This window comes from Ochotona curzoniae, unplaced genomic scaffold (assembly GCF_017591425.1).
Source record: "Ochotona curzoniae isolate NIBS_2020 unplaced genomic scaffold, NIBS_Ocur_1.0 contig_584, whole genome shotgun sequence".
Lineage (NCBI taxonomy): Eukaryota > Metazoa > Chordata > Mammalia > Lagomorpha > Ochotonidae > Ochotona > Ochotona curzoniae.
Genome location: NW_024466480.1, coordinates 53,872 through 78,004, shown reverse-complemented (window position 1 = coordinate 78,004; position 24,133 = coordinate 53,872). Strand labels below are relative to the sequence as shown.

At 45.8% G+C, this 24,133-nt stretch overlaps 1 pseudogene; it reads right to left on the bottom strand.

Annotated features, from left to right (window-relative positions):
• Positions 1 to 13,821: 13,821 nt before the first annotated feature.
• LOC121162856 lies at positions 13,822 to 18,468 on the bottom strand (annotated as a pseudogene).
• Positions 18,469 to 24,133: the final 5,665 nt, after the last annotated feature.

Below are 24,133 nucleotides of genomic sequence, written 5' to 3'. Positions count from 1 at the left end.
GCCCCCTGGCGAATCATAGCTCCCACTGGTGAACATGTGGTCCAGAACTGGGGGTCAGATAATCTTGGCAAAGTAGCTCCAACAGCTGCCTAATGTGTGAATTGGTAATGGAATGGGACATACTGGGCAGGACTGAGCAAATCTTAGCCTAGAAGCAAAACTAGAAACCAGGAGGGAGCACAGGTCATGATGAGCTAGGCTCTTGCACCTACTGGTCTGCGTGAGTCAGGAATGCTAAGCCGCAGTGTCTAAGGCAGAGGTCGGGACAGGTAAGGGGCTGAATCAAGCAGAGTCAGAGCAACCACTTGCATGCGTGTGATCGATAGCTGGGAACAGGCCCGGTTGGGGAGCTAAGAGAACACCTAACTGGGTTGAGGTTCCCACCAACGGGCGCGTGGGCTGGATTGGGGGCTGCGTTCTGATCAGGCTATGGTTGTAGTCTCCCTTAGCACAAGTGTGGACTGGGACTGGAAGCACCAAGCTTGGTCAGACCCCAACACCTTCTGGTGTCCTGGAGGACCAGGGTAGATGTGGGATGGACTAGGCTAGGTCTTAGCACCTACTAGGACATCTGTGAGCTGTATGTGGGTATGGACGAGCCATGGCTGGGCTGAAACATCCAACAGCAAGAAACAGATTGGGATGAAGGCCAGTCAAGAAAAGCCACTGTTCCTGCTAAGACAGGAGATGAACTGAGTAGGGCTAGCTAATGGACCCAAAGGTATGAGGGAAATCTGACATTGGGAGGGGTTCTGATGGAGGGGCCTGGGCAACTCCTCTGGCAGGACACAGACCCAGAAGGTAAGTGCAAGAGGCATAATGGGAAACAGCCCAGAACAGGCCATGGAGAGTTTCCCACTGGCATATATTTGGCATGGGTTAGGGGCAGACCAGGCTGAACCAGTTCACATTACCCACTGGTGAATCGGAGCACCAGATCAGAGTGTGGGTCGAGCCAGGTTTGGTCGTGACAAAAACTAGTACACATTTCGGAATGCCAAGGTAACAGGACCTGTAGAATCAGAAAGGAAGGGGCCGGAGCCGGCAGGGGGAACTCAGGGGGGATCCCCTACTGGACAGCTACTCCCACTGGAGAGCATAAGTGGGGATGGAGGCAGAACAGACTAGGCAGGGCTACAACATCTGTGGGCCTCATGTGGACTAGATCAGGGAAAAGCCAGGTTGGGCTGATTGTTGCTACTGGTGCAAAAAGAATTGGAGTGGGTCAGGGTTGTTTGAGCTTAGCCACAGCATCAGTTGGAAGAAGCTGGCACTGGGGGCTAATTCTGTCAAGATAAAACACAGAACCACATGGAGAGTGAATAATCCGGAGTGGGCGTAGTCGAGAAGGGAAATAGTAGGCTCCTCCCTGTTGGGCTACAACTTCCACTGGAGGGCACAAAAGCCAGGACAGGGTGGCTAGATAGAAAGGCACCCAACAGCATGTGTATGGGCTTGATAGCAGAGCTGGTTAGATGAAACTAGGTTTCAATGCCCACTGACACGTATGAGAGCTGAATGGGATGTGGGACAGACTGGACTAGTCTGCTACACAGACTGGCAAATCAGGACAGGGGGCAGCCCTGTTGGGTCACTCCGCCTAGGCTGCAGATCACACTTGCTTACGTGAGGGCTGAGTGTGTGGTGGGTAGAATCAGGCTGGACTGCAACACCCATTGGCTCCAGTGGAACACAAGGCTGGAAACACAACCAACCCAGCATTTGCAACAACCAGCTGATCGGGGCGATGGACTGTGCCGGCCCTGTACTTGTTAGTACATATAAGAATCTGGTCTGGGAACACCTCAGACAAAGTTTCTTTGGGGATCTCCCCAATCGAACTGCCAGACTCAGAACCCTAACCATGAAAAGACAGAAGACAGAACAACTACCTCAGCCATATGTTGGCAGTGAAAAACTGGGCAGAGACTCTAGGATAGACTATGTCAATCAGTGGATTCTTCAGCGACCTCATCATGTTTGGATTGGCAAGATTGACAGCAATTCCTGACTGTTGAACTATCAATACCACTAGAGCAAGACTCTCAGAGCATACCCCACATCGCGAACTTGGGATGGGTGGGAGACTGGGTGGGGAGTCTACCTTAATCTCACTCTTTACCCGAGATACATGGAAAAAAAAAAAACAATGTGGAAATAACAGTCTTATCCACTTTGATGTAAAAAAAAAAAAAAGTGGGTACTAACTTTCCTCTGCTTTGACAAATTTATTGATGCAAAATCAAACTCCCCAAGCACATTGTCCTAGGATTTACCAAAGCCTTTGCAAGCGTTGTATTCCGTAGCTAGGCAAGGCTGAGACAACCAAGAGTTTAATCATTTCTGCATTGACCCTTAAATATCAGCGTTGAATTAGGTGATAGTAATATGTCACCAAGGAATGGAACTGTGGATGGGCTGCAAAAGGATTAGCCCTATAAAACAGAGGAAGCACAATAGATGCCCTCCAGTTTTAGGGCATCAGATGCCACTCTGAATGCCAACCCCCTTCTTCTGCTATCTTTCAGGGGGAAGGAGTGAGCCAGGAAAAGTTGGACAGGTTGGCTTGCTACAAAGAATTTTAAAACTCAGCAAAACTGAAAGAGAAGGATTTGTGGAGAACCACTGGGCTTCAACAGAACTGAAACCCGAGCATTCTGATGGAGACCCAGGGGTCCCATGTCATCTTAACCACCGTCACTCTCACACACACAGGGCAGTGATTCCTTCCTGTGCTGTGTCAGGTGGGCTTGCACTGCTTTCCTCTCATGCCTGTTGATCACAGAAAACAGTCCTGTGCAAGAGATCATGCTGATTTTATGAGAGAAAAAAGTCAAGTTACTAAAGTTAAATGGGTTGTATCTTGGGGGAAAGAGTGGATAGTATTGTGATTTTCAGGGCAGATAGCAGCACTTGGCATTGTGGAAGAGCTCTGGACATTGAGGGGTTTATTCCCTGCCTTATTGCGCTCTGTTGAACCTGACGTATCCCCTCTACAATTCATGAGGACATCTAGTCCCAATCATGAGAACTTAAGCAATGGGGACAGGGGGCACCATAGCAGAAGCCATCAGGATACATCAGTTCAGGCAATCTCATGGTTTATAGCTAGGGTTCTGCTACAAAAGCCCCTGGAAGTTCGTCCCTGCTGCACTCCCTTGACTTGTCCACAAGGTCGCTGTGCCACCCGAGGACTCTGCCCAGCAGAACGCCATCAGCAGATGTTGCCCCTCAACCTGGGAGCAAAACTGTGAGGAAAACAAGACTGTCGGTTCTAACTGCTGGAGTCTGTGCTCAGCTGCCATCAGCAACAAGAAATCTGCCCAGACCTTTAGAGGGGCTACACTGAGGACTGAGCTGTGGGCTTGAGACGCTGTTTCTCAACTCACGGAAATCAGCGTCAAAGGGAAAAGAAATCTTAACAAATTAAAAAAGAACGAAAATCAGTTCCCAAATCAAGATCAGACTGTCCCTGGACACTATCCCCTCCTCACTGCACAATTTGGAAAGATAGGAGCCCCAAGGTTCAAGGTCAGGGCTGCAGAGTGGGACAACCAGGTCCCCCTGCTGTCCCCTCCTGCCCTGGGGCCCGAGCAGATGCGCTCACACACTCACCCTTCCCAGCTCCTGAGGAGTCGGGTGTCCTCCAGAGGGCTCCTGCGGGGAGGGAGTTCACAGGGCAGCATTGCCTCAGCTCCCTGGGCCTCTCTCAGGAGCAGGACCAGCCATGGCAATGGCGCCACCTCAACACATCAGTCCCCTTCATCCACAGGCTTTCAAAGCCGCGCGTGATTGGGCCGCTTGCACAGACGTCACACTGTGCGCAGCCAATGAGATCGACCCTGGGCTTAAGGTTGGACACCTGTGTTTTTCTGCGGGATGGGGAGAAAGGAGCGGGGCTTCACCTCAGGTCTGAGGCAGCCTCTTCTTTGGCAGCTCTAGCTTTCCAACAGCAGGGGACTCTGTCACTTCTCAGATAAGTCCACCTGCTGGCCTCTCTCCTTCCCTCTCTAGTTCTAGATCCTGTTAAAGTCTAGAATCCAAAAAATGTGTGCCAATCCCCAACACGAGTTAAAATACACCGAATGTTCAGTAGGTTTTGAGGCTTTTCTTCTTTGTGTTGGTTTTTGACGTTGGTTCATTTGACTGCCTTTCTTTAAAGATTATTTATTTTTATTGGAAAGGCAGATATGCAGAGAGGAGAGACAGAGAGGAAGATCTTCCATGGCATGGTTCACTCCCCAGGCGGCTGCCACAAAGGCTTGAGCTGAGCCAATCCGAAGGCAGGATCCAGCAGCTTCCTCTGGGTCTCCCATGCGGGTTTAGGGTGCCAAAGCTTTAGTCCGTCCTGGACTGCATTCCCAGGCCACAGGTCTGCTTCCCATTCAGCTCCCTGCCTGTGCCCTGGGAAAGCAGTCAAGGGCGGCTCAAAGCTTTGGAACCCTGCACCGGATTGGGAGATTTCCCAGCTTCTGGCTTTGGTTTGGCTCAGCTGCAGCTGTGGCAGCTGCTTAGGGAGTGAATCATTGGACACAAGATCTTACTCTAATCCTAGTACTAATCATAGCATTAATCCTAATCCTAACCCTGAATATAACACTAACTCCGTCTCTTGACTTTAGATAGCTTAGCAATCAGCAGCCAAGCAATAGGCCTAGTCCCAAAAATAACGTTGACCCTTGTAGGAGGACATTGTGAGCCTGGAAGGCCAGCGAGCACAGGTTTGCAGTTCATTGGACAATATTTGCATGACAACAACCAAATGGCTACCTTTGGTATAAACAGCATGTAAATGAAAACACCTGGTGGGATATAGAAAACAAAAGGAATTCCAATCAAGAGAGGGAAACAGTACGGACTCTCAGTGTATAAAGTACGATGCCCCTAATAAACTTCGGCTTTGGCCATCAGTCAGGGTCCACGCGTGTTATTATTGTGCACCAAGTCCATCGCTGCGGGACAGCGACAAGTGGCAACCAAACAGGGACTTGCAAGAAGAAGAGAAAATGCAGCGGAGACCCCCACAGAAGGTGGTGAGTGGGACAATGGGCCAGAAGCAGTGTAGAGCATGGTCATTTATCTCTCTTATGCAGAATTCTTTAGTGAAAAGTGGAGCAAAGGTAACTAGACAGCAATTGCGTTCTTATTTAGAGCTTATTGGTGAATATAATCGTTGGTCTCCAGATGAATGGACACTAGAAACTGGACTTAAGAATTTTACTCAGAAAAATGCTGAAAAGGCCGGAAGGATAGCAGATAATCAAAGTTAGTTTTTGGATTATATCAGCTTTAATTAGAACTGTTATTATAATTTTAGAAGGGGAATGTGCAAGACACTCCTTTAAGAGGAGACACCCCCAAAATGTAGCTAAAAATAAAGTGTTTCATAATATGGACAAGGAAGAAAGAGAAAGAGGACTCTTAAGAGGTTCGCCTAACAGGAAAGGCTACCGTAATATTTCTAAAAAGCAACGCCTCATAGTACAGATGAGGAGGATGGCAAAGAGCAGCCTGTGAGAGATTTCCCTAACGGGAGACGCCACCTTGACGTGGCTAGGAAAGAAATGGCTTATACTACAGATGAAGATGAAAAAGAATGTGTGAGAGACCCTCCTAGATGCCACTGTAATGCAGCTAAAAGAGAAAGGCCTTATGCTGCAGATGTGGAAATTAGGAAAAGAAAACTCAGGAGAGATTCTCCTAATGAAAGACGTTACCGTAATGTGACTGAAAATGAAGTGAGAACTAAGAAAAAGAAGAAAATTTGTAGTGTTAAACCACAGGATTTCTCTAGTGAGGTAAACAAGGATGGGATAATGGAAGAGTTAAATACCAGCCCATGCCATCCCACTCTCAAATCTGATCAAAGACGTTTCCAAATGTCTGATGTTCCCCGGAGACCTCATGAACTCCGATTGCTTTTTCCAATCATACTTAGTCAAGAAAACCATCAACCTACGTATGAAAGCTTAGATGTTAATGCCATCACAGCTTTTAAAAAGGCTTGCTTGTCCTACGGACCTACTTCTTCGTACGTGTGGGAATATTTAAATGGCTGGAGCCAGGGAGCAAACTGGATTCCTTATGATTTTGAAGTAATAGCAAAAATAGGACTTTCTCCTTCTCAGTATTTACAATGGAAAATGTGGAGAAGCGATATGGCTAAGGAAAAATTGCGATCCTTAGGAGTATCAGGTCGGCAACTCCCTGGAGGGGAGCAATTGACTTATGATATGTTAGTCGGAGATGGACAGTGGGTTACTACAGAGCAACAGATACTGCTACCTCAAGCTGCGTTCATTCATATACGAGATGTAGCATTGTTGGCATGGGAGAAAATTGAAGCTGGGTCTGAATTTGCAGGCAGTTATACAAAAGTCTTTCAAGGAGCCAGAGAGTCTTATGCTGATTTTGTAAGGCGTTTGACAGACTCCATAGAAAAACAAGTTAGAGGAGAAGGCACTAGGAAATTGTTATTAAAGCAACTGGCTTTTGAGAATGCAAACGAGGACTGCCAGACTGTTATTCGTCCTATAAAAGAAAAGGAAGATATTTTTGGTTACCTCAAAGCTTGTCCCAACATAGGCACATTTAAACACCGTGCCCGCCTAGCAGCACTTGAAACCTTTGCCATTCAAAAGCAAATGAATGCTAAATGTTTTAACTGTGGCAAGCGAGGACACCTGAGAAAAAATTGCCGGATGCTTCCTACAACTCAAAGATACCATGTTGATACTTTTAACAGTCACTCCCCAGGAATATGTCCTAAGTGCCAAAGAGGCCAGCACTGCAAAAAGGAATGTAAATCTAAAGTTGATCATGGTGGCAGACGCCTGTGGCCAGAAGACTCCTGGAGAAGCCATTCCCAGGTCCCAAACATCCAGAGGTTTACAAAACAGGAACGCCCTCTTCAATTTGTGCCTGCAGAGAAGCTTCAAACTTAAAACAGCCAGCAAGTAAATCCTGGAGGCTGAAATTCCAATCAATTGTGGTGAATGCATGTTATTCATATAGCACTTTTTCTATACAGCATTGCTTAATCATGTATGCCAATTTTTAAGTACAAGTTTTTACATTAAGTTATGTTCTCTGTTTCATTAACTTCTTATTGTTTAAAATTAACAAAGTGATGTTCTCGCTTTAAGGAATATTTGGGTGATGGCATTATATCGTTATAAGGTGAAAGTTTGCTGTTTTTGTGTTAATGTACTCAGGTTGTAACTGCATGTCTTTTGGAATATTTAATCCATTGCAACTTTTGGGAACTTGGAATTCAAAGAAAAGACTGGGCTTCAAAAAATCTTGAAGGTTTTTTGGGGAGACATTTTTTAAAAAGGAGTGAAATTTTATTGTAATTTTGGTATAGAATTGAACTGTAACACACTGTTAGATTATTTCAAGCTATAAGTTAAATTAATGTGATATCATCTACAAAGTGTTTGCATGTATTAATGTAATTCTTGTGCTTTTGGCTAGTTATCAAATCTCTCACTGCCTTTAATGTGTCAAGGTTTTGTATTTGCTTTAAAGATATTTGAGTGATGTTCTCACATCAATAACCAATTGTAACGTATAATGTGTCATGCTAACTTCAACAACAAAACTTTCAGATATTTTCAGCTACCTTTAAAGAAGCATTTAAGTATTCAAAGGTTTCAAATCCTAGGGCTTCCCTTGGTATTCTTACGAGGCCTCAAGAATGCCAACGGATCTATCTCCTGTTTCGTGGAGACAGTTGACCAGACTATTGAATTATATTAAGATTATTGCCAAATGCAACATGGAGTAAAATTTTACTGTGTCAAAATGGTGTATGCTTCCATGGAATTGTGAAGGTTTAAATTTTAGTTTACATGCTTTTAATGATTTAGCTCTAAAGTTGTATCTGGTTGTTTACTATGTATTCTTAGGATGCCTATATTACTGGGAAAACTGAAATTTGCATTTTTAGATTGATAGAGGGATTTCATAGCGGCGATCAATGTTTTTCACTGAGTTTCTTGGTTCAAGATTATTGATTTAATATCATTTCACTTACAGATTTCTGATGAACACTGCTACTAAGCTTGGTTGAGAATAACATTTTAAGTCTCAAAGTGTGTGTGTCTGTGTGTGTGCGCGCATACATGTGTGTCTTAACATTTTGTCTTTTGTAAAAGTTGTTTAAAATTGTTATTATGTGTTGCTGTTTGTTTATCTACAAGAACAGGTTGTCTCAGGACTATGGCAACCTGCAGCCACTCCCCAGAGCTTTCTGATAGAATTGTAAAAGTATCTACATGATTTTAAACTGTTACTAAATCTAATTTACTTTGTCCAACAATATATGTTTTAAAATCAGAGGGGGGAATATGCTACCCCTGTGCATGCATTAATTTGGTCTTATTCACCTTAAATTTTCTTCAGATTTTGCCTTCTAGTGAGCAGCAGCTCTGTGTTACTGGAGGCGGTTTGCAGGCCCAACGCAGATGTCTTTGGTTCGATGGAGGGACCTAGCCACTCACAAGTGTAGAGGTCCTGACCCCTTGCTAACTGTGGGAAGAAGATATGCTTATTTTCCCAGGAACTGAGCTGCAACCCGTGTGGATGCCTACTTGTAAAGTTCTGGACTCCATTCACTGGAGGAAGTGCCTGCAGTAAGACAGCTTCACGACCTCTTCCTGAAAGATCCATCACCATCAAGGAAATATTGGAGGAAAAGGACAGACCACTCCCAACACCAGGTGACATGGAAGGTTCTAAGAGATTGGTGCATCAAGCACAACTGTCCCTGACATGATGTATTTGATAAGACAACTGAATGATTGATACTGTGGAACACTAATAACCTATGGAAAAGGTTATGCTCTTATCCCTAGAATTTCCTGATAGATCCTCAAAACTGTGGTTTCCCTATGGCTCATCTCACCTTGGAAGTGCAGCAACTCCCTTCAACGCAACGCTGCCCCTGGAGAAGACAGAACCCCCAGTGGAACTGCCTCTAAGAACTGAAAACTAAATTTGTTTAATATTCCTCTTGTTCCACTACAGGTCAGGAGTGCAGAGAAATTCTCCACCTTCTTAGGATGTTTGAGGAAGACTTTAAGTGTAAATTATTATTCATAGATAATAAATTCTTAACTGCCTTAGACATTAGAAAAGCCATATTAATTTGTGGTGGGATCCAAGGACGATTCTGACACCCTCTTAAAGGAGGTTGTGTGTACAGAGCAGGAAGGGATCTCAAGGCGGAGCAGGAGGATAAGAGGAGCTCTCTATCCTAGTCCCAGAGACCCCTGGAGGTCTCCCTTGTGCTTTCACTACAGAAGCAGTGGATGCCTGCCTCATCAAGGAGGACCATATCCCGACTGCCAAGGGGATTACAAGGAAGGTGAGTGCCCTTGGAGGCCGAGAACTCTGAGGTCAGTCCTTTCCTAGTGAATTTCCTACACGGGATTGAAGCAGCCCAGTTCCCTCGTGATAGGGTCTGGTGACATCGGAACTTCAGCCAGGAGCCCCGGGTGGCACTCAGAGACTGGACTCAGAGGAGGAGCTTGCTCTAATTCTTACCTAGCTCCAGCCGTGGTTCCCAGCCCTCTCTTACACTGACCATCAGGGTTGCTTGTGAGCCCCCAAATTATTTTAGATACTAGAGACTAATAAAGGTCAGCTAACTGATAATCACTCAACTTGTACCTAACTGATCAGGCTACAGAGATTTTATTAGGTTAGGATATAGAGTTAAATTCTTCCTCACTCACTAGGTTGTTGGAGATTTCCCTGCTCACCTGCCTAATGCTTTTCTATGATTTGGTAGAATTATAAGATAAATGGCAAGGCTTAAATTGTAAGTTGAGATCCTCCCCAAAACTTTCATCAACTGTTAATACTAACTGTGTAGAATCTATGATGTTAAGTTTATACTCAGCTGTTACATATGATGGATGTTAACTGTTCACTGTTCCTGTGCAACTCTGATTTAGGTTATAACATACATAACATTGTTTCTCCCCATTCTTCTGCTCTTCCAAGAGCATGTTCCCCCAGCTACAAGTTTCAGGCCTAATTTAATAAAACACAGAAGGGGGATTTGTAGGAGGACATTGTGAGCCTGGAAGGCTAGCAAGCACAGGTTTACAGTTCATTGGGCAGTATTTGCATGAAAATGACCAAATGGCTATCTCTTGCATACCTGTTGGGAGATAGTTCCTATGGGTTGAGTAAACAGCATGTAAATGAGAACACCTAGCGCGATGTAAAGACTAAAGTAATTCTAATCTAGAGTGCGATAACAGTTGATGGTTTTGTTTATGAGCTCGATACTTCCTCCCCTACCCAGTAAGGACTCTCAGAGTATAAAATCTGATGCCCCTAATAAACGTCGGCTTTGACCATCAGTCAGGGTCCACGCGTGTTATTATCGGCTCTGTGCACCAAGTCCGTCGCTGCGGGACAGCGACACACAATGACTGGCATAGAGCCAATCTGAGGCCAGGAGCCAGAAATTTCTTTCGAGTCTTCCACGCAGGTCCAGGATGGGAGAAAAGTGGGTGTGGTCATTGTTTCCAAACTTTCTGTTTCTTCTTCCCATCTCTCGGGTGAGAGGGGAGACAAGGCTTCCCAGGCGCCCCTGTCTCCAGGGAGATGGGACCGGCACCTGATGTCAACCCAGGACCCTGATGTGGTACACGCTTGGTGGCTTCTGCCCAGGGGGATGTGATAGTTCTGAAATGCTGTCGATCTCACTGTCACCTGGGAAAGCAGTCCAGGACGGCCTAAAGTCTTGGGAACCTACACCTGCATGGGATACCCGGAAGAGGCTCCTGGCTCCTGGCTTAAGATTGGCGCATCTCCAGTTGCTGAGCCAAGTTAGGGAATGAATCAATGGATGGAAGATCTTTTTCTCTGTATCTCCTCCTCTACTTTATATCTGACTTTCCAATAAAAATTGAGAAGAAAAAGAAAAATTTTTGAAAGATTTAATTATTTTTGTTGCAAAGTTAGATATACAGATATGCTAGGCTACTATGCCAGACCCCTAAGGTTTTTTTTTTAAAGATGTATGTAATTATGTATTTGAAGGAAGTTATAGGGAGGAAGTGGAAGAAAGAGATCTTCCATGCACTGATTCATTCCCCAAATGGCCACAATAATCAGAGCTATGCTGGTTTGAAGCCAGGAGCCAGGATCTCCTCCAGGTCTCCCACGTGGTTGCAGGGTCCCAAGGCTTTGGGCTGTCCTTGACTGCTTTCCCAGGCCACAAGCAGGGAACTGGATGGAAAGTGGAGCAGCTGGAACTCAAACTGGTGCCCAGAGGGGTCCCAGAGCTGCAGAAAGAGGATTAGCCTGATATAGCAGTGTGTCAGTCCCAGGTGATTATTTTTGTAGACATTTTTAATGGATATCACTTGAAATGTGTTATTCTTTCTCAGTCATCGAAGATGGAATTCCACACCCCAGAGAATGGTTAAAGTATTAGACATCTGAACTCTTACCAACTGTTTTATGTAACTTTAGAAAATCTCCATGTTGACATTGAAATGATGTTATAAAAAGGCTCTTGATGTAGTATCAGAACACACTATAGTAATCACAAATTCCTGTGTACAATAATCAGGATAATTACTGAGGAGTCACTGAATTTTAACTAGCCACCAGCAGGGGGTGCTACTGATCCACTTTTTTTACACTGGCAGAAAATATTTTGCTGAGTTGAAGGGTGGGTTTCAGTAACTGTGAAAGACCTTAACTTAGAAATCTATGGTGTATCACCTGCCATCCGTGAAAGTAACTTGGGTTTTAAAAAAAGCCACAGCTGCCCATGGTGGCAGGTGATGATCCCTGTGTGGGTGGCAGGACAGGTGTGTTCAAAGCAAAGGGGAGTGAGCCAAGGTGAGGCCACTCTCCTGTTTTCTGCAAAGTCTTTCTCCTGTCAGGATCCTGTTAAGGGCTGGACCACACAACTGGGGGATGGAGGTGGGCTGTCTGTCCCTCATCCTTTCCTGTCGGAACAAAGGCAAGTGGCACTAGTCGTGTGCATTGCAATCTTGTCATTGCTGCACCTCACCACCTTCCTGTACACTCATTTCTCCCACTCCTATTTCTCCCTTGAACATCTCCTGAGGTCTTCCCACAATCCCAAGAAGCAGCAGCTATGCCAAGTCAGAGTGTCATTTCCTGCCTGGTTAATTACCATTTCTATCACCTTGACTTTTTGTCTGTAGATGTCTGTGTGTCTTCCTGTAAGTTTAGCAGGCATTTGGAACTTCTGGACATGCAGAAAAAGGTGAGTGTAGCAATCTCAGGCCACAGGCTGTGGGTTCTACCCCATCTCTGGATTTCTGTGCTAAGATGGATGGAAGCTTCTGGAAGCCACTACCTGTTCAGCTCATCGTCATATCCAGGACACAGAGGCAATACTGCCTGCATCCATTCTTCCCTCAGGGCCCTCAAAACGCCGGGGAGTAGTGGTCAGTATTCCTCTGTCATGGACTCCTCCCTCACATATGCCTGTTCATTCTAGTGAGACATATACTAATGTTTCCAGATCTTGACCCTGGGCCACAATAGAGTCATGGCCTTTCTTGTTTGAATGTCTCAGGGCATAAAACCAAACCTGTCCACCAGTTTCAGAAGAAAACCTGAATCCCACGTTCTTGTGTTAATCATCTATGCATTTTTGACAATAAACCACATAGACAACAAAATAGATAATTGATAGGGTTGATGAAACATAGCCAATTTATTAAGTTATACAGACTTTTCCCGCTAGAACCACATACTGTTCTGGGGACCTGAGAGGGAAAGAGAGAGAAATCAAATGAGAATCTTAGTCAGGTCCTGCTGACAGCTGAGTCTGAAGGGCCTGCTGGTAGTGGCAGAGGCTAGGGCCAATATGAGCTCCTTCAGACTGCCATCTGAGTTACTAACAAGAAACAGGCATCCTGCAAATTCTCTCACTTAGGAATCCATCCATGATACAGCATCATACAAAGATCTGTCTGTATCAGATTTTATGGGATGCAGATATATTTTTCCAGGAGCCTCAAATGAGACATGGACAACTAAGATGGAAACAACGTGTTCAATGACAAATGTTTGAAAGGAAACCCAAGGTCTAGGGGAAGATCTGGTCCCTCATCCCAAGTTCTCATCCATGTCCCCACATAAGAGTGATGGGACATTCAATGTGACCCTGAGAGGACATGAGGGAGGAAGTCTTGGTCATTCACAACACCACAACAATCAATACACGCATCACTCGTTCCAGTACACCAGACCTTTCCTACCTTCATAAACGATCGATAGTACTTTAAATAAAATTCTGGTGGATGACACAAGCCACCCTCTGCTACCACATGTCTGAGTGGGTAGCTTCTCAATAGAACCACCATGAGGGTGGAGGCTGCCACATGATGGCTCCTTCTGAAGTGAATACTTTGGAAGTGTAACTTCCTACCAGCTTTCAAGGAAGGAAGGGCAATGGTTCTTCACAACAAAACCTGAAAAGAGGAAGACATCCCTCAGAAGGCTCACAAGTGCCAAGGCCATGAGCAGGGTCTAAGGGGCACCCAGGCAAGCAGTGGCATTCTAGGGAGCGACCGTGGCAAACCTACACTATCCTCAATACAACAGAGATGCTTCTACAGGCTCTACCTGGAGAAACGGGAGAATTCATAAAGGAGAGGCATGGATACCGGGGGCCAATGGCTATTGGAATCTGCCTGAAACATCAAGAGCAGGTAAGTGAACTAGCCAGGAAACACTCATTTCCAAAAAGCGCATCAGGAAAGAAATATTGATGTGTAGAACAACCAGCAGTTATGAACAAACTAATAGTCCTCATCCTCTGACATGGCAGTCTGCTTCCACCTGCTCATAATCTTTCTCTAACACAGCCATGTCCTCACAAGCCTCTTTCAACTCTCCCTCCTCCATGCCCTCACCCACATACAAGTGAACAAATACCTGCTTGGAATACATGAGGTCAAACTTGTGGCTCAGACAAGCCCAGGCTTAGGCAATAGCTGTGGTATTACTGATCAAGCAGGCAGCTTGAGGGACCCTGGCCAGGTCTCCACCAAGCACCACAGTGGGAGGTTGAGCATTAATGCCAACCTTGAAGCCAGTGGGGCACCAGTCCACGAACTGGATGCTCCGCTTGGTCTTGATGGTAGCAATGGCACCGTTGACGTCTTTGGGAACCACATCCCCACGGCACAACAGGCAGCAAGCCATATATTTCCCATGCTGAGGGTCGCATTTTACCAACTGGTTATCTGGCTCAAAGCAAACATTGGTGAGCTCTGCTACAGAAAGCTGTTCGTGGTCTTCTTTCTCAATGGAGACAACTGGGGCGTAAGTGGAAAGAGGGAACTGGATGCGGGGCCAGGGGACCAAATTTTTATTGAAGTCCTGCAGGTCAGCATTCAGGACTCCCTGAAACCGCAGAGAGGCTGTGATGGACGACACAGCCTGGCTCATAAGGCAGTTAAGGTTATTGTAACGGAGGTGCCCAATGTCAAGGTTTCTCCGACAGATGTCATAGATAGCCTCGTTGTCCAACGTGAAGACATTCCGAATGTTCCAGGGTGGTGTGGGTGGTGAGGATGGTGTTGTAGGGCTCCACTGCAGCTGTGGAGACCTGAGGGGCCGGGTAGATGGAGAACTCCAGCTTGGACTTCTTGCCGTGATTGACAGAGAGGCGTTCCATTAGAAGCGAAGTGAACCCAGAACCGGTAACTCCACCAAAGTTGCGGAACACCAGGAAGCCCTGCAGGCCCGAGCACTGCTCAGCCTGCAAAAGAGGTTTGTACATTTTAGTGTGGATTCCCCTTGCTCCAAGTCACAGAGGACTTCTTTGAACCCCTGACTATGCACACGGTGACTTAAATTCTGTTGGCCATTTGCCAAGAACAACCAAAGAGCTTCTAGGTGCTATACATCAAAACTCAGTCACTCCTGGGGAGGAGGGCAGGGAGAGGAAGGGCCTGCTCTAAACCTGTTTCAACATGAAGTTAACTCTTCATTGCTTCAGGCAGAAGAATCACAAGTCCTGCAACAGTACCTGAGAGGGTCCTATGGTGCCCCTGCTATGCCCACAGACTAAGGGCACCTGCTTGTGAGCTCTCAGAGCCACTGCATGGCAGGCGTGAGACCCCTAGTCTTGTGCCTGGACCTCACCAGCTCTTGGCACTTGTTTTCTTCCTGGTCTGGAGTACAGAGAAGCCACATACCTGGACCCTGTTGCTGAATCTAGATCCGGCTCTGCCCATTCCTTTCTGTGCAACTGTGACCAAACTCACTCTGCATCTCAGTGCTCCCATTCAGTGAGAACTGCAGTCTCCCTCTCTCAGGTTTTTGAGAAATTCAATGAGGCCTTAGCATAGCATGTAGCCTGGTCCTGGGGAGCCAACTAATGCTGGTAAGCTGGCAAAGAAAGTGATTAGCATTGAGGCCCTGACACCACAGGAGGGGCTGCTCGGCTGCAAGCACACCACCTAACCCCTCACAGGCTCATAGCAAGGGACACTCTCAACCCGCCCTCAGTTGGCTGACCACTAGACAGAACATAAGGTGCAGGACTGACCCTGGTCTGCCCAGTGTCATACACTTATGCAAAAACTCCTGCAACCAAGCATATCCATGGAAGGTCATCAGAGTGAATGAACTTCACAACAGAGCCTAAAACACATATCTTTTGAAAGCGTATCTGTCCCCCTAGTCATGTCCTGCTTGCCAAGTCACTCTTGTGGCTGAAGCTTGATGTCCAAGCATAGGAAGCAAGAACCCATGCTGCACAAGTTGCTGGGAAATATCTGGGAGAAGCAAGAAGCTGTGAACTTGTGTCCTTCATGTTTTTGGGAACAGAATGGCTGAGCTGGGCCTGCTGTAATACGCTCCCCTGGCCTGGCTTCACACATGACTTTTGTCAACTGCTCACGAGCTGATCACATACCCAAAGAACATGGGACCAAAAAGCTCCTAATGACTACAATCTTAACAGTGTGTTCACATGAAGGAGGCTGCCTGCAACAGTCAGCCACAGTCAGAAGCTCCAGGGGAGCAGCCAGGCCAGGTTTCTGCAAGTCTCAGTGACACACTTGCTGTTATCCTGAGGAGGTACCTGCCCCCACTCTCAGCTTCATTAGTGTGAGTCAAAGTTCTGGGCTCTGGCTGTTTCTAATCAGGATGGTACCCACTTTGCGAGCTTGGGACTTTCTGTGGAACAGACACCAGCCCAGCCTCTTCCAATGAGCTTGATCAACAAGTTAAAGTGTAGGAGTTGAGCACCCCCACACGAGCCATTACAAAGATGTGCTGTAACAAAGGATCTCATGGTCACACTTGTCAGCAAAACTGAGAAGGCTGCTTGGATCTCTCCTAGACTCCAAGTAAGTTGACCTCACTGGACATGAGGGCCTGAGGCAGCCTGAGAAGACAGGGAAGCAGGGGAAGCAGCTGTTGCTCCTGCCCATCACCCAGGCCTAGGGGTCCAAGGAGCCCAATCAGTTCAATGGAATATCAGAGTCTTTCAGGTGGCAGCAATCATTCTGAAAGTTTGGTTCCTCTGAGAGCCCCAAGCAAAATACCCACCCCGCTTCAGTCAAGCCACTACACTCACCATCTTGTGGATTTGCTCTTGGACAGGTTCAACGATCTCCCTGTAGTAGCCATGGGCGTAGTTACTGGTGGCATCTTCCTTGCCAGTGATGAGCTGCTGGGGTAGAACAGCTGGCGGTAGGTGCCAGTATGAACTTCATCTGAAGAGGGGAAGCAGTTGGGCCACCTGTCACCGACCTTGTCCCTCCCCAGTTTACCAGGGGCTCCCCCTGCACAGAGCTCCTGGCCCTGCTCCTGGTACCCAGTGCCAGCTCACCAATGACCGTGGGCTCCAGGTCCGCAAACATGGTCCTGGGCACATGCTTGCCAGTGCCTGTGTCGCTGAAGAAGGTGTCGAGGGACTGGTCTAAGACTCCAATTGGCTTTTCACTTGACATCTGGCCATCGGGCTGGATCCAGTGTTCCAGGCAGTAGAGCTCCCAGCAGGCATTGCCGATCTGGACACAGGCCTGACCAATGTGGATGGAGATGCACTCATGCTGTGGGAAGGAAAGAGGCAAAAGAAAAGGACACCCCTTTTCTTTTGAGACAATGGTGAGTGACTCACGCCCAAATGACTCATCAATCTTCCAGGCAGATGATTACCTTCCCAGAGACTTCTCCTGCCCAGGCTCTACTTCCTTCACAAGATGTTGCCGAAAACCCAATGAAGAGAAGCTGCTTTGGAAGACCAAAGCTCTGTCATTGAGCTTCCAGTTCTGCAGGCAGACAGGCCTTTGCTTCCTAGTCACCCTAGGGATTCAGGGTTGGATTTCCATTATCTTAGGAGACCACAAACTCTTCTGCCATCTGTAGGTTTCCCCTAGTTCCTAAGGCACCATTCCCCTTCTGGCCAGCTGACTCACTCCGATTCAACTCACTGCCCTCTTTAATCCTCTTCTTTGGAAAGACACCACTTTCCTTCTCCTTGGAAGAGGCAGCTTAAACCAGCACAGAGAAATTCAATGCAGAAAACTCCCCACAACAAGTAGCACTGCCTTAAACTGATTGTGGTGCTAGCCAGCCTTCTAAACTCTCCAGGGAGAGCAGTGTTCATCCTGCAAAAGGTGAAGAAGGGAGGGGCATGTTTTAGCAAAGGCTAAGTGTGCCAGCTGACTACACTGCTAGTGTAAGCCAGGTGCCATTTCCACAACATGGGAGGATGGGACATTGGGGAATAAACCTGGTTTCATTCACAACCTGCTCAGCAGCCCAAAGGTATCAAATTCCCTCCAGTTCAGGAAAGCAAGACAATCACCACCAACTTCAGACATGAGAGGGAAAACAAAGGCACGCTCACTGCATTGCATCAACACCAGAAAAGCTCTCATTACTTTCCCAAAGAATGAGATTTCAGGCTGTTAAAAGCTGCCTAAGAAATGTTCAACAGCTGCTGCTAAATAAGACATGTGTTTTGAGAGGGACCCAGTGCTGTGGTATGGCGCCACAGACGAGAGCCAGTTCCTGGCTACTCCACTTCTGATCTAGATTCCTGCTAATGTGCAGGAATTGGATGAGAAGGGAAACAGTTAGGACACACACTGATATAGGATGCAGGCAGTTGCAGGGCAGAGGATTAGCCAGTTGAGCCATTGTGCAGGCCCCCAGTCCCTTTGGTATTAACATTGCACAACACCCCACCTTGCTTTCTGAATCACTGTTTCACCAGCAAAATGTCCTCAAGTAACTTGCTGCTGTGTGACTGGGCTCTGACTAGCTCTAGTTGGGGAAGTCTCAGATCAAGTACAGACTGTATTCCTTCCTCCAAAAATACCGTTTGCTACATTCCCCCAGAACACATGGTGAGGTCTCCCACAGGTATTTTGTGATACTTGTTTCCACCATGCCCGAGAGATGCACAGAAGTTACCTTGCATGCCACGTCCATGCTGACTCAGTTTGCCACTTTAAACACCTTTCCGTGGTCTTGTTTTTATAAACCTGCCTAACGGTTCAGTTATAATTGCACCATGAATTTAACAGTGGATATACAGGTCCAAACACACAACAGCCTATTTCTCCCTTGGGGAGGAGTGCCCAAGGAGTTTCCCTTCCCCTTTCTCCAGATGGTTAGTCAGCAAGTCCCATGGCATGGGAAGTTGCAGTGCACAGCTCTGCCAGGTGGCCGGGAAAATAAAGCCACTTGGGAGTGGTGGGCATGGGGACCTCAGTTCCTCCAAGTCCCCAGGTTCTGAAGCAAAAGCACTCTGATTTTCCCAGGGCAGTGGTCCAGAGCAACCACCTCATCCTCCCCCTGGGAGTGCAGGGAAGACCCAGGCCACCTGCATCTTAGTCTGCTGTGGGAGCTGGGCTTCCATGGTGCCCTCGCCGAAGGGGTCAGCAACCACACTCACCATTTTGGAAATCTGTTGGGACAAGGGGTGCCGGAGGAATAAAGCAGAAGGTGCCACAGGAGCTCACACTGGCAGACCAGCAGAATCTAAGAGGAGAACTAGTGATTAGGCAGCTTGATGGCAGCTGCTTTTATAATGCATTCCCACAAACCCCACCCCTGGTCACGTGGCCAGAGGGCTACTTGGAACTCTGACCCAGGTGGGCAGAGAAGGCAACACATGCGGTTAAAAAGTTCAAGCCAAACACCCAGGAGGTCCCCCCATTCCTAGTCCTGCCCTGCAGTGGGATGCAAGAAGCTGGTGGGGGGTGGGGGGCGGAGAAACAGATTTTAAACAGGAGCAGCTGGAACCATAGAACTCGTTAACAAGAGGTATCTGTTTACTCATCTCAGGGAGCACATGTAGGTTTTACAGAAAAATAAAGTAACTTTTAGACACCTTTGAATTAATTTAACAATTATTACTGATAACACAAAAGGGGTCCTTGGGCTTGTGTAAATGGAATGTTTTCATTAACAGAAGTTTGCAGAGCTTTGCAACTTTTCGTGAATTTTAATACAGTCCAAATAGCCTAATCAGTTGTTGTCCCTATGAAAGATCAATCAAATGCAGAGCAGATCGAACCAGTACAGACAGTGGAGAGTCTCCAAAATAGAGTGAAGCAAGCAGAAGAAAGAATCTCAGAATTGGAAGATATCTCCTGTCACCAGGGGGAAGCAAACAAAAAGCTGGAAGCAGAGCTGGATCCGGCCCAAAAAAGTCTTCAAGAATTGAAAGACACGATGAAAAGACCAAATCTAAGAGTTATGGGAGTCCCAGAAGGCGGAGAAAGAGAAGCTGAGTTTGCAAATGTATTTAATGAAAGAATCAAGGAAAATTTCCCTAATCTGGAGAAAGAATTGGGAAACAAGATCCAGGAGGGACACAGAACTCCCAACATGCTTGATCAAAAGCGATCCTCACCAAGACACATGATTATCAAACTCTCTTCTACTGAACATAAGGAAAAGATCCTTAAATGTGCATGTGAAAAAAATCAATTGACATATCAAGGGACGCCAACTAAACTCACAGGAGATCTCTCACAGGAAACTCTACAGGCTAGAAGAGAATGGGCTGACATATTCCAGATTCTAAAACAAATAAATTGTTGGCCAAGGATAACATATCCAGCAAAGCTTTCTTTCGTCTTTGAAAATGAAATAAAATTCTTCCAGAGTAAAGAGAAGTTAAAAGGATTTGCCTCTTTCAAACCTTCCCTACAAATGATACTTCAAGATGTTCTCTTGACAGAGAAGAGGAATAACACCTACCAAAACCAAAGGCAAACGGGAAGAACATCCCAGTAAAATGACAACAGAAGACTAAGTCAATGAACATCCCATTCCTAAAATGACAGGACCAAAGTCCATACATCTTCCTTCCCCATTTTCCACTCCTGCCATCCCCCCTTGTGTTATCCTAATTCTAAACTGCTTGTTCAGTAATGTATTTTAAAATGTTTAACTTCATTTCCCCTGGCCAACCTGCAGCTGCACAACATTGAGCACTTGATGTTCAAAATCTAGGCTCCTGCAGCTGCTGTAGCTCCCAGCAGGGTTTTGTGCAGGTGCTTTGTGGAGGAGGCTTGTGGGATGTCTCTTGTGCATGAGCAGAAATTGGTGGCAGTGGCTCAGCTTTGTGGAGGCTGCTCCTCTTGGTGGGTGCAATGTACAGCACTTAAGACCTGAGATGCAGAGCAGCCAGGGCTATGTCTAGGAAAGGGCTTCTTCCTCAGCATGCAAAGAAAGGGAAATGATTCTGAATAAGAACCAAGCACAAGAACACAGCCACTTTGTCCTGAGTGATAGCACGTGCAGTGGAGAATTAGTATTTTTGTGGAGGCCAAGGATGCTTGCTGGATACCTGCATGGGGGCCAACAGGCAAGCAGTGAGTAATGAAATGACAACGGATTGGTTTTAGAAGTCCACAGGGCTTGTTACCAGGTGCAGCTGTCAACAGCTTGTCAGGCAGTGACTAACGGACTAGGCTGTAGGCAGTTGAGTTGTTCTTCATGAGCAGCTCCTGTTCTCATAAATGGTGTCCAATTGAGTTGGTTAGTGTTGTCAGCTGCTCTTGTTCTGGGAACTGCTTGAGTTTCAAGGAACTCTGATTACTTTGCACTGCTTGAATGTTCTCGGTCCCTAGAAGTGTTGTGTTTCCTGGGTGGGCAGTGTCAGTGCTGGGGGGCTGTGTGAGGTGAGCAAGTGTAGGAAACCTCGCAGTGGTCCTCGGTTGAGGATGCATTCATCTGCTTTTATTACTGTTCTTAGTGTGCAGGTAGAAAATTCCATATAGTGACTGAACTGTGTTGTTCAGGTTCCTGTCATGTGACCATGGAAAAGAGCTGCATGGTTTTATTTGTGCTTAAGCTTTAGGTTGAAGAGAAAGTTCTCTGATTAGTAATTGATCAGGATTATACATTATTTGAATTCAATTTGAAGAGTAAGTATGTTGGTAATTAAGCAGAAGAGGAACATTTCAAATGCATGTTGTCTGAAGTGTGAGGAATTTTATCGTGAAAAGGTGACAGCTTGCATTTTTAGCAGTTTGATTATTGAACCTTGGCTGTCAAGTTGTGGTTGTCCATTTTTCTTTTTTTTTCTTTTTTTTTTTTATATATTTTGACAATCTTTACATGGTTATATTAGGGCAAAAATGTTCAAGGGGTACAAGAAAGTGGGTAAGACTAGTATTTTTTCCATATTGTTTCCTTCATGTTTAAAAGGGGATATTCAGGGAGAAGGCCCACCCAATTTCCCACCCTCCCCAGGTCCTTGATGTAGGGTATGCTCTGAGGTTCTTGCCCAAGTGATTTTGATATTTCAACAGTTATGAATTGCTGCCAATCTTGCCACTCCATGCACTATGTGGTTGTCCATTTTTCTTTGAATCAACCGTGTTTTGAAGCAGAGTTGAAATTTTAGAATCAAGCATTTGTAATGCCTCCTTTTTGAGTATTGAGTCAGCTAACAGTACAGAACCGAATTATTAAGGCAAAACTTGTGCACAATTTGTGCCCGATTCTAATTGTTTGGATATTGGAACTTATTTCATTTTCAAAATAAGGGTGCCTTTGTTCTGTAATGCAAAGGAGTATAATGCATGGAAAACCAACTACTTGCAGTTAAAAACACTATCTGTGAAATCGTTCTGATTGAATCATGGTTGCTGGACTCATCACTGTATCGTGCATGTTTTTTTGATAGAGGCAGAGGTAACTAAACGGAGCTTGGGAAAAATTTTAGGTAAACTGTCATGACCTGGAAATCTTAGATATGAGATGAACTTGGATTCTTGGTGTTTATCTAGCACTCTTCCCATTGAAAGCACAATTTGACAGATGACAACCTGTTTGTGTGTGACCCCTGGGTAGTGTAGGCATAGGCCTTGTAGAAGATATGAGTTGAGTTTCCTGCTCCTGTGGTAGAGGTACCTTGCTATGGAAACCCTGTGGGTTCCACTCAAGAATGCCCCGAGGGTAGAGAATTGCAGTGTGGAGGTCCTGGCCAAGTGTTTCATAACTGTGCTTTTCTACATTTTTGTTTTTGGGTTGGCATTCATGCCATCTTCTCTTTTTCACCTTCTTCTTCTTCTTTGAAGAATTACAGTGCATTTATGATTATATTGTTTGTATATAGTATGAATTTCAAAATATTTGCAGAAACGAAATATATCTTACAGTGTTATTAAACATACAACAGTATCTCACCTTATTCTAGTACATTGTTGAGTTGCAAATTGTTTAGCAAAGAAATTGTAGCTTAGGCAGAACGTTGCTGTTTGAATTAAAAAAGTTCCTTCTCAGTGAGCTGCATAAGGACTTGCTCCTGAGGGTTAACTTTGTGGAACACTCTGTTTGTTACTTGTAAATATTTTGAAGACTCCTCTTGAAAAGAATAGCCTTTTCTTATTTTAAGATTTGTTTATTTTATTGGAAAGGCAGATATTCAGAGATGAGGAGAGACAGCAAGGAATCTATTCTGTCTGATGGTTCACTGCCAAAGTGACAGCAACACCTGAAGCTGAGCCAATCCGAAGCCAGGAGCCAGGAGCTCTTCCAGGTCTTCCACGCGGATGCAGGGTCCTAAAGCTTTGGGCCATCCTGCACAGCTTTCCCAGGCCACAAACAGGGAGCTGGATGGGAAGCAGGGTCACTGGGATCATAACCAGCGCCCATATGGGATCTTGGCGCGTGCAATACAAGGAATGTAACCACTAAGCTATCGCGCTGGGACCAGAAAAGTCTTTTCTTAACATTTTTATTTTTTAACTAATTATTCTGAATTGTCATGTAGCCACTAAAAAGCCTATGTTGGAGGCATAAATAAGTCATCTTTGTTGAATTTGTTTGCTCAGAAAGAAGTTGAATTTTAAGCTAATACATTCCACATCTGTTAATTACATGATATGTTATTTCTGTGGATATCTGTGAATGGTATGATATGGCTGTATTTTGGTTTCTATCGGTATTGTTTTAAAATCTTTATTTATTTGAAAGGCAGAGTTAGCCAGACAGGCCTGGCCAGGCAGAGACAGAGACTTGACATGTGTTGGTCACTTCTGTGATACCTTCAGGGTCAAGCCACAGGTTCAAGCCACAGGATCATGCCCTGTGGTCAAGCCACAGGCAGGAACCTGCAACTCCATCGGAGTCTCTCCCATGGGTTGTAGAGATGCAAGTACCGCAAGAGTCAGCTGCTGAATCCAGGTGCATTAGCAGGAAGCTGAACCGGAGGTATCTGGTAGTTGGGACTCAACAGCAGGCACTCTGCTATGGGATGCAGGCATAGGAGCTGCAAGTTAAATCTGCACGATTAGGCTGAGCATATTGGCACACTCCCACTCAGTAGACACCCAAGCCTCATGCACTCACAGTGAGCTGGCTTAAATGGAGGTTAGACACCCTCCCTGGTAGGGACTGTGGGGATGTGGTGAATCTTGCGGAATGTGGGGGCAGCAGAGGGGCATTGGGGATTATCCATTGATTGATTATCGAATTGATGTGATTATTTCACATGATGGGAAAACTGCACAAGATGGGATTGTCTCATTGTTGGGATTCTAACATGAAGGGTTTATCACACATGGGGCGGTTATATTCTTGATGGGATTAAGGCCCATGTCCCAACCAGACGTTCTGAGAAGTCTCTGCCATG